We start from the raw sequence: 11,653 nt of genomic DNA, 5'->3' as shown, positions 1-11,653 counted from the left end.
TAGATATAAGTAAACCCATCAAAGTGGGTCGTAAACCCATTTCTTAATCTATATAAGTGTTGAATGGATTAGTTATAATGAATAAATGGATCTACATCGGTTTAAACACAATATGAGTGTCCAATGGGTTATAAATGAGTTATAAATGGGTTTACAATTTACTTAGATCCATTCCAATTCTATAGATCTCTCTTTAGTCTCTTTTGCTTTCACTTCATTTCGCCCTCACACACTTTGCATTCTCACTTTAGTTTGGCTATGAGTTTTTGTAGGTTGGTTTAAATATGAAAATATTTTAGCCATATGAATCGAGTCAGATATGGGTTGAATATAAGCCATTAGAATTGTATCGTGTAAAAATGGATGAAAACGAATTAGATATATCTATTTGAGTCGGACTATTTATGGCTCAACTCAAAACTGATCAGACCCACTTGTTTGATAGGTCAAGGCATAAATGAAAAAAGATATTGCGGAACCCCACATTTCTACTCAATTTTGTTGGGAGCGTTTGGAACCACCCGTTTCTAGTTGATTTTGCTCATGGACATTATTAAATCACGTGGAATTATGTCACGTCCACAGAAAATATCGGATAGAAGGTATTGATAGACATTATTTGGCCTTAATTTCAAGTGGTTTTAGAATGTATTGCAATAAGGACTTGGTGGTACTTATGTAAGGAATGCTACATCTACATAAGATATTGCTCCAACATGTAATAAGAGTCTTGGCATACATAATAATGATGGAAAGTATAGATATGTCATTAGCACTTAGCAGTGGTCAAAAACCCTTCTTCTTTTTTTCTTTTTTTTTTTTTGCTTTATCATGAAATTACATGTATGACTTTAGTAGTAAAAGCTCTGAACTTTGATATTTCTTTGCTCCATTAGACTCTACACAGCTCTATCAACTTAGGTTCCGTTCATTTAACGGTAAATAAATTATTTGGAAAAATATATTGCAAAAAATAATTGCTTGAAATCATTAATTAATGAAAATATTATCATTATCGATAATAATTTCTATCTAATCATTTTCATAGACAATATATATTTTTCATAAGTTCATTTTTATAGGTGATTTGAGCGATTATTTTTGAGAAATGTTCTTCCAAATCATTTATTTTCCACAAAATAACCGCACTCTAAGAATTTTTATATGAATTGGGTTCCAATTAAATGCCTAAGTAGGGAGGGATTACGTGTGGGCTTTTGAAAACTGAATGTAATGTATTGGTAAACGACCCAATAGAAGTTGGTACATCAACTAAGCCATAGTTTTGAGAACATATGTAATCCCAGTTGAAAACCAGGAATAGTTTTAGTCCGTTTATACCTACCATTAGCTAAGACCATGACATTGATGTATCCTCTCTTTCTATTTATATATATATATATTAATTGTCTTGACACTTGTCTAAAATATGATTATATATTATGACTCGATAGAGATAGATGGGGAAATTTATTCTCGGATCCAGAATGTTCTATGCTCGGCTCGGACGGACTTAGGCTCCGGCCACCGGGAACAATGGGATGCGTGAGAATAGAGAAAGAGAAGTGATAGAGGACAGGGGCAAGGTGGGGAAAAAATTGGAATATAGGAGACATTCAGTTTTCTTTATATAATTAAATGAGGGAAAAAAAAAAGATAAGGAAATGGAGAAAGCAAGAAGAAGTAAAAGAGGAGAAAAGAGAATGAGAGGATTGACTTTTGTTTCCTCGCCACTCTAAACCTGACTAATAGTAAATAAAAAGAGGGAAGCTTTGTGAAAAGAAGACCAGTAAGTCATACACCTTTTTCTTTTTTGTTTCCCAAGAGTCTCTAAAGTTAGATAAATGAGAAAACGATGTTAACAGTACGTAAATTTTGTGTGATAATATCCTTAAATTTTTAATTTATTCAATTTGATGATATAATTATCTCTAGATATTTAATGTAGTCTTTTATTCGATCTGAGACGATAAAGTCACGGGTCCCAAATCATCGTGAAATGTCCGGCAAGGTGTGCCGCTATGGATTGGGCGAGCCTACCACCCTTGCCCCCAAGCGCACTGCGAATGGGAAGCCCAATGCAAGCAATGTATCTTAGCTCAGTTAACCGCCTACGTGGTACTCGAGCTTTCATGTGCATGTGTATTGGGCAGTTTTCGTGCATCCATTGACTTTAGTTTAGTCGAGATATCCATAATGGAGGAGATCAATGAAGGTCTTATTACACCTAAATATCTCATTTAATAGGAAAATTATTCAAAAAATCTTAAAACTATTACATTTTTGCAAGTTATGTCATAAACTTTTTAATGTGCCAATTAAATCTTAAACCTTCTAATGTTTTGTCAGTTAAATTCATCCAGTCATTTTTAGCTATAAATGATTGATATAGACACTGGCCATCTTATATAGCACAACCGACACTAACGTGAACATTTTATTTTTTTCTGTTTTTTTTTTTTTTAGAGTGAGGCCTAGCAATGGTAGCCAACCCTCCATCCAAAATATAAAAATTAAAGAAAATGAAAGAAAAATAAAAATATTATTAAAAATATTTATGTCAACTTTGGTCATGCTATACAAAATGACTAGTTTCTACATTAGCAATTTCCAACCAAAATTGACTAGATTAACTTAATTAGTAAAACATTAGAAAGTTAAGGATTCAATTGGTATAATTAAAAATACAATAGGGAAAAGTACAATAAATTTAGAACTTTTTTTTTGTGATTTGTCTTTTATTTAACTATTCAAAGGAAGGGGGAAATAGGAAAGATAAATGAAACAATGAAATATCTAGACTTTGATACATAATAAATTGTCCATCATTTTTTCATAGACAAACGAACTGATTCAATAATTAATATACCATTTTTCATTAATTTTGTAAGAGATAAATCATTTTGAATCATCAAAATATCCAAACTCATTTCTCCCTTTTGAATAGAGGAAATATTAATTTCTCTTGAATTAGTGTCAGAAAGGAGACAACGTACTTTGATATCTTTGGAGAACGGTGTAGGCGTTGGGCCTAACCATATTTTATCACACCATATGAATAGTGATTAAAAAACAACCAGTAGTTTTAGCCTGCCTATACCTACCATTAGGTGAGATTATGACATGAAATTACTAGTTTTTCTTTATTTACTATACAGAATATAATTTTCTGGCTAAGATAGGTACTTCAATGCTAACATTTGTGTAATGTGCAAATGTAAGCTAAAGTCTTCACACTTGTCTAAAATGTAAGCTAGAATAAAGAGATAGCATATTAAAATTTTCTAATTTCGCCAATACCTTTTTTTTTAACCAAAGTCACATTGATGGGCAACCCAGATTAGTAATGTTTTCAACCAAGCCCAGGACCGACTTAGGCTTTCGAAGAAATGGGATGAGTGAGAATAGAGAGACAAGAAGGAGGAATGGGGCAAAAAAGAGAAAAGAATATGCATATGGGGGACCTCATGAAAAAAACTATGAAATAGGGAAAGCAAGAAGGAGAGAATGAGAGAAAGAAGAAAAAAGAAAAGAAGAGGATTGACTTTTTCTTTCTCCCTACCACTCAAAACTTGGCTAATGGAAAACAGAAAGAGTGAAGCTTTGGAAAAAGAACACCAATAAGTCACACACCTTTTTTCTTTTTCTTTTTTGCTTCCCTAAAGAGTGTCTAGAGTTGATAGAACAAGAAAAAATAACAGTAATAATCTTAAATTTTGATTTAACGTATAGTGTCGTCTTTTAATCTTATAATTCGTTTGATATGATTATTAAATTATGCATAAATGCTCAATGCAGTTCTTTTATCTAATCAAATAATAAAGAATGCCACTATATGTCCTAAATTACTATGAGATGTTCAGTAAGGCCACACCCCTTGCTCGTGTGCCACTATCCACTAGACTAGCCCGTCACAGTTGCCCAGGGTAAGCCCAATATCAAAAATATACCTAAACCCAAATTTGTAAACTACCAAAATATTGTTGAAATATTATTCCATATAGCTTATAACGGGTCTTATATACTATTTATATTTATGTAATCTCTTTCCACTTATCAATTTAAACTTCTAAATTGGACTTTCCTAAATATTGTATCATCAAAATTAGTATCATCCTTTTGAATATGTCCATGCGTTCGCCTTCATTAATCAAATTCATCATGAAAGGGGTGCTGAATTATTATCCCGTATCCCTTCACAATGAATCCGTTCCACCTAGTTGAGTGACCAGCAACGTGACTTAAGCTTGGTAAGTTGAAGACTAGCTCCTGCCTCGGATTGGATAAACCACATAACTTCTCCAACCATTAAAATAAGCTTTGATGGCAACTTGGCAAGGGGTGATCAACTCCAATGACATCGTTCAAGTGAAAAAAAGTTTATGGGTCTAAAATAGTGAAAAAAGTTTATGGGTCTAAAATTACATATAAAAAAAAAATGAATTAACAATTTCTTATTTACCTTACTTGTGTGTCTATTGTTTGGATCTCACATTCTGCATCGACTAAACAAAGGCTCGTTTCACTCATATGGTATTTCTGATTATGAGTAATGCGAAAATTAAGAAAATTCTAAATAAGATCAAGGAATGTCTTCATTTTCTCAAATAAATACTTAAAGTGGATCTTTTTTCAAAAAATGATATAAAGTGGCAATAACAACTTCAAATAAAAGCCTAAAGTAGCCATGGAGTTTCAAATAAAGGCATGGCCTTGTTGGCTAGTTGTATATACTGGCCGATCAAGGACATTTTTGTCCAAAGACAATTCAAACCTAAATTTTGTTAAATTAGATTAAAAATTAAGAAGACTAAAAAAATTTTAAAACGATAAAATTCAAGTGAGAGGGTTGGCTGACAGCCCTCTTTGTTGTGGTCGTTGCCCCACCGGCGATGAGGCAGAAGGCTTGAGTTTTTCTTTTTCTTTTTGTGTTTTCTTTTCCTTTTTTTGAGTTTTAGCCCCTTTTTTTCTTTTTTGTGTTTGTCTTTTTTTATGGAAAGAAAAAAAGGACAAAATAGGACAAAAATGCCCTCAACCAACAAGTGAAATCAAGCCATTTTTTAGATTGACATGGTCACTTAAGGCCCTTATTTGAAATTTTCCATACAAAAATATAAAAATATAGGTTCATCAGATTAAAATCTCGGTTGATAAGATTGTAATTAAAATATGAAATTGTGCAAAAATTCACATTTTTTTATCTGACCCCAATGTTAGGGACGATGCTTGATCTAGTGATAAAGATTTGAAACCTTGAGTGACACAAACATTTCTAGAAAGTAAAAGGTAACAAAGAATATAAACTTTAACCTTTTTCCTTTGAGAATTTAAGATGTTCTCTTTCTAGGAGGATGTTTCCACTACCCCTTCCCAAGGCAGCATATTCTTATAAAAGATGCAATGAGATTGGTGATAGGAGACAAAGGAGCATTATCACTTCCTTGCAATTTGGTTCATGTTTGGGGAAAAAAAAAATGGTTCCTTGACCCCACGTTTTTGCTTTAAAGTCTCCAAGATTTGTCCCCTCTTTTTTCTTTATTTTCCTTCCTTTTTTAGTGGAAAATCATTGAGGAGTGAGTGGGGACTGCACACATCAAGGTCCACTCCTTTCTTTCTTTTTCTTTTTCTTTTTCCGATAAATGATTGCAACCTTTGATTGAATTAAGAATCAAGGAAGGGATTGATTGCCCAAGTTAAGATGAGCTGGAATCGTAAGTATCGGTCTTTGTCTCTGAGTTGGAGGTGATTGAAGTGCCGAGTGGATTCTTTGGCATCGGAATGTTCTATTGAGCTGGCATGAATTTAAACTCAAGGAAAAGAAAGGAAAAGAAAAGTAGGCTATGGAGAAGGAAAGCTTAACAAAAGAAACCCACATAAATTCTTAAAGTGAAAATAAAGGGATGCTTATTTAGAGCATTTAAGATTTGAAGATGGAATATGATGTTTCTTACGGAAAAGGAAAATTATTAAAATTGAATGGAAAATTATCAAAAATGAATTCTAGTATAGATGATAATTAGGTATAAGATAGAGGTAGATATGCAATGCGTTATGACGAAGGTAAAGTAATTATTTGATGTAAGCATATGTGGGGATGCATCCTTAAAATCGTCTTGATAGATAGACCAATCAAGGTGCGCAAAAATTTACTCGAACATTTCCTCTAATTACAAAACTAGAAAAAGAAGAAGAAGTATTTACTTGTTTTCTTGTACTTAGAGATATATGACTTGGTTTGAAGGGGGAGAATTACCATTGCAATTATGCCAATTCAATTATAAATTTGTTTTGTCAAATGAGTCATAAGCCTTTTTCATTTATGTCAAGTTAGTTCATCCGATTAAATTTAGTCAATTGGTACTAATATGGCATGATTGATGCTAACGTGCCACGATTAACGCTAATATAGACAAATTTTAATAATATTTTTTTTGAAAATTTTGTAGTTATTTTTTCTTTTTTTTTTTCTTTTTTCTTTCTTTCTTTTTTTTTTTTTTTCCTCTTCCTTCTTCCTCTAGCTAGTTGCTAGACCAATTGCCTCGCTAGTCACTGGGCAAGCTCACCCTTGCCTAGTGACAGTGAGGTCAAGCCTCGCTAGATCCGAGAAGGGCTTGTCTCACTTGCTCCTGGCGAGGTTCGACTTGGCCATCGCGAGGTGAGGGCGAGTTTGTCCAACTACTAACATGCTCGCCTTTGCCAATTAGATGAAGGAGGAAGAGAGAAAAAAAATGAAGAGAAAGAAAAGGAATAATAAAAATTAAAAATAATTACAAATTGAAAATTATTAAAAATTATCTACATCAACGCCGACCGTGCCACGTTAGCATTGCTCATGCCATGTTAATGTCGACGGGCCAAATTTGGCCAAGTGGGCTAAATTAATACAAATGTAAAAGGTTTAAGACTCATTTGGCTAAAAAAAAAAAAAAAATAAAAACATTTTTGGTATTTTAACTGGTTTGAAGGACATGTTAGTTCTTATAATTCATCATTTAAACTAGAATATGCCATTTCATAAACTCTTGGGCTGGAGTTTTATATATATAGCGCTGAAATGCATAAAAGATTCTTCAATTTGGTGCATCTTTATGTGTAGATTCGGCATTATCAGACTAGTCTATTTTTTTATAATATTTATGCAATATTATAGATTTAACATTGTTTGATATTTATGTCTCTATTCGACCAGCACAAATCAGACGACAGAATCTTTCTTTGTAAGATTGGTATTTGCTTATGTGATTATTTATTGTGGAGAAAGAGTCGTACTCGATAATTATCACTTTTAAGAAAGTGGGATTAGCTTTATCTTAGCATTTGAATATAATTTTGAAAAAGCTAGTGGGGTACGATAATCAATCAGAAGAACAGGTGGAAAGTAGTGGGCTAAGTCACGTTTTTTAATTGAACGAGTAACTATCATTTCATAATTTAAAAATCACGAATACAGATTCTTCTTTGTTTTTTAATAGATCTCATAGGTCGTGCAACACCTATTCGACACGATACATGTGCACTTGTCCAATTGTCCAATGAAAATCACTTCATTAGTTGCTCATCTAGACCTATAAGACACTTATATCACGTAGACCTAAAGGCATGCAATAAACAATTATTACAAGAGAATCGATTGATTTAAAGCGAAGACATTTTAATATTGTATGAATCGTATAAACCTTAAGAGTAAAGCAAATTTGAGTGTGAAGACCAAAGTTTAAAAGTTTCCTTTGTTAAAATACTGGCTTGTTCGCATGCGCCACATGCATTTCACATTTGAGATAGATTTAGATAATTTATAACACAAGAATATGAATATGCATTTCAAGTATTGGGATATGTGAGGTCCACTTTTAGGAGATGAAGTAATTCATAATGACTCTGGAAATTGGCTTGCTAGATTCGCACAAATTGGCAATATTTTTTTATATTATCAAACTTATTGCAGAGATGAATTCACAAGTAGTCACAAGTAGTCATTCCTATTCTTTGGAAATCAACTTCATTACCATATTTTGATGACACTCATTTGACAAACTCTAAATATTTTTAAATGGTCAAGATTCTCCATTATTTTAGAGAGAAAATCGCATGTGTAGGTTGGCTAGCAAATTAAGTTATCCAACCCTCAATGCGAGTGATAATTATGTATTAGATAGGCCATTGATAGGTTTGCTTCAATGGTTCTTAGGTGACCAGATTGGATTGTGTTTTATAAGGAGATTACGGATGTAACTTTCAGGTTCTACCCCTTTTCTTACCCAAAAATAAATAAATAATAAATAAATAAAACCTAGAGAAATCAAATTTTAATTAAGAAAAATTACCAAATCAGTTCTATTTTTTTTTTTTTTTGGTTATTTTACCAATGTAGTAAACTTTTACTCAAAACTTCAATATAGTCTTGTTAGCCAATTGCAATTAGAAGTCATCAACGTGGCGATTTACAATGTGTTGCGTCAGATGATCAATAATGATAGGATGTCATGTCAACAATTGATTAAAATGATTACATTAGAATCTCGCATAAATGTTTATGATTACATTGAAATTGAATCTGCCTAAAAATGTATCATTCTAATTTTAATTATTAACGACATATTATGTTCTCTTGATTTTTTTTTATTATATTTTTTTTGGTATCAAGATGAGATAAGGGGTTTTTGATGATTTGAAAAGTGGACCCCAAATTTGAAAGTTGGCTTTACATAAAATATAGCTACACATATAATTCATTTTCTATTCACGTTATGACTGTTGTAGTTAACAATTTGTTATCAACGATGATGGATGCGTATGTTTTTTTTTTTTTTTTAAAAAGGCCTCACAAACATTTGTGCCCAAAAGAAAACTTGATTTAAAACAAACCGTTTCACTTTCTAGTCGTTGCAAAGCCATCTTACTTTATGTCTGGCGCAATAAGGAAAGCAAATAATCGGCATTTTTTGGCCAGAAAATTCACATTTTCTTACGCCCAAAAGGATTACAGTTGACGTTGACCCAGCTGTGAAGAAGGGCTATTTTCCACGTCATTTCTTCTCCTCATCGACTGTCTCTGTGGTTTCTCCGAAATGGGAACGGTCCAAATTCACTTAATAACGACAAAAGGACGGAATATCTTAGTAGACCCCACCGATGAACACAACCACGAAACTTCAAATTTGACTTTTAAGTCCCCCTCAAAGTAATACATATTTTTGCCCTTTTGAAGTCGGGTTAGGAAAAAAATAGGAACTTGGATGAGATCAAGGATCGACCCTCTTGATTTATTTTTTCCGTTCTTTATTGGTATTATTCTTTTCATTGATCCCCATCATTTCTTGACCAAAAAAAAAAATTGCCACTCTTGATTTGAACAAATATGTCTCGTGTGTACGAAATTTACCCATAACTTAGGCTTGAACCCCCCACACCATAGTGATAATAATTTTGTGATTGGGCAAAATCTAAACGTTGGCCCACAACTTACCTAATTAAAATAAGGTTTACCCACTTATTTAACAAAGAAATATTTCATTCATTTTTATGAATATACGATAAAGAAAAACGATCCAACTTTAAATCAAGATAAATGTCGGACAAATTCAAAACAAAATGAACTCCAAATAAGAAAATATATCATCAAAATAAGATTAGAGGTTAAATGATTAAAGTTTAGAAAACCAAAATCGGCAACTAATCACCAAATCCATCTTTTGTTTGAGTACTCATTGAGATCTCCATCCGTTGATATGGGTTCAACTTTCGATAGTGCTCAACTAAGTTTAGCATCTCCATCATCATCGCCATTCAAAATAATGACATTGAGCAGACACAAATCTAACACATGTGAGAGCGAAACCTTTTATAAAACTCTTATGACCTCCTTCAATATTGTACTTGTACACCAATGAAACTCAATAGAAGCAAAACCCCGAAATCATACACACAAAAAAAGAAAAAAAAAACCCAAAATCCATACTAGATCGGGATAGAAACCTCCACGAGAACAGAAGAGAGAGAAAATTCTAAATCTGAATTAGATTAAAAGAGAAAAACTCCTCGAAACAAAAGGAAAGTAAGAAAAAGAAAACAATGAGCCAAACCGACCAAATAATATTAAAAAAAAAAAGAAAAAAAAGGAGGGATTTCACTTCGACTCTTTATGTCAATGTCGGGGATATGAGGAATATCGACCCCATGTCGATCCCCACTCCATCGCCGCGCATTAGAGGCTGGTGATGACAACAGGGCAAGAAAAAACAGTGGCCGAGCCTAATAAAAGTCAGTTAGAGTTGAAATATTCTAATTAAGAAATTTTTAAGTAGTACAAGAAACTCAATATTGTAAAAAGTGGGCGTTGGAGAAAGGAGAGTTGGATTTTGCAAAATAAAGCTAGGATGACAATCGATGTCAAATGCAATTTGGTACCTTATATTGAAATCTCGGAGTACAAACTCATGACTTCGGAATTAGAAGATGTAGCAAGATAGGATATTTTGATATTTTTAGTAGTTATTTTTTTTTAATAGTTTCGCTCAGCAATAAACTTCATAAAATAATAGTGAATTTTTAACGGAAAACTAAAAAGAAAAAAAAAAAACAAATAATTTCTTTGACGGGAGTGGGTACACACGCGCACGCCAAGGACGACCTAGTCAACATCGGCTCCTCAAGCGATGTTTCCTAGGAAGCCTAGCTGGCAGCGGTGGCCCCACCTCCCCACCACCATAATTATTTATCGTGGGCACGTCATCGAAACGACAAAAAAAAAAAAAAATAGAAAAACCAAGACGCGGTCCACCGGATTCGAGAAAAGACGTGTCGGGGTTTACACCAGTGGGGCCCGGATGGGATGGGATGGGATGGGACGGGACGCCGTCTTGTCCTTCTCGGGTGGGTGCCTTTCGTGGTTGCTGCCGCTGGGTGATCTCTCTTGTCCACCAGAAATCAACCATTTGGCGAAACCACTTTCCAAATATCAAAATAAATATATTCTTTATCGCGAAAATAAATAATTCTAAAAATATTTTTTTCTAAAAATATTATAATTAATATCCTGAAAAATCTCAAATTCATGCATCTATGACAAATTTATTTTAAACTATTTTTTTATTATAAAAATTTCAAACTAAGACACCCGTGACAATTTTACTCCGACTAACCATAAAAAATCATAAATTATATATTTACGACAAATTTACCCCAAACTAATTTATTCGACCGCAAAAAACCTAAAATTGATAAATTTGTGAGAAATATATAATATCCTAAATTGAATTAATACCATAAAAAAATCACAAAAATTGTAAATTATGACAAACAGAAAGATAAAATCCAAATTGATATATTACCAACTATCACATGTCATTTGACTTAATAATTTGATAGTAAAATTTAACGAAAACTAAGAGTAAATTTATCACAAATGTATTTGTTTGAAATAAATTTGTTAAATGTATACCAATTTTGAGTTTTTAATAGTAAAAAAATATATTTTGAGATAAATTTGTCATAAATATACCAGGTTTAGAGTTTTTCAAGATATTTACCAAAAATATTATTAGCACCACTTATAATATCTATTTTTTAATTTTTTAATATATATATATATATATCATAAATTATTTTTTTTTTTGGTGAACCGGAGAATCTCTGTGCGCCTGTCTTTGCTTGG

The sequence above is a fragment of the Eucalyptus grandis genome, chromosome 2, assembly GCF_016545825.1.
Source record: "Eucalyptus grandis isolate ANBG69807.140 chromosome 2, ASM1654582v1, whole genome shotgun sequence".
NCBI lineage: Eukaryota > Viridiplantae > Streptophyta > Magnoliopsida > Myrtales > Myrtaceae > Eucalyptus > Eucalyptus grandis.
Note: the sequence above shows the minus strand (reverse complement) of the source record.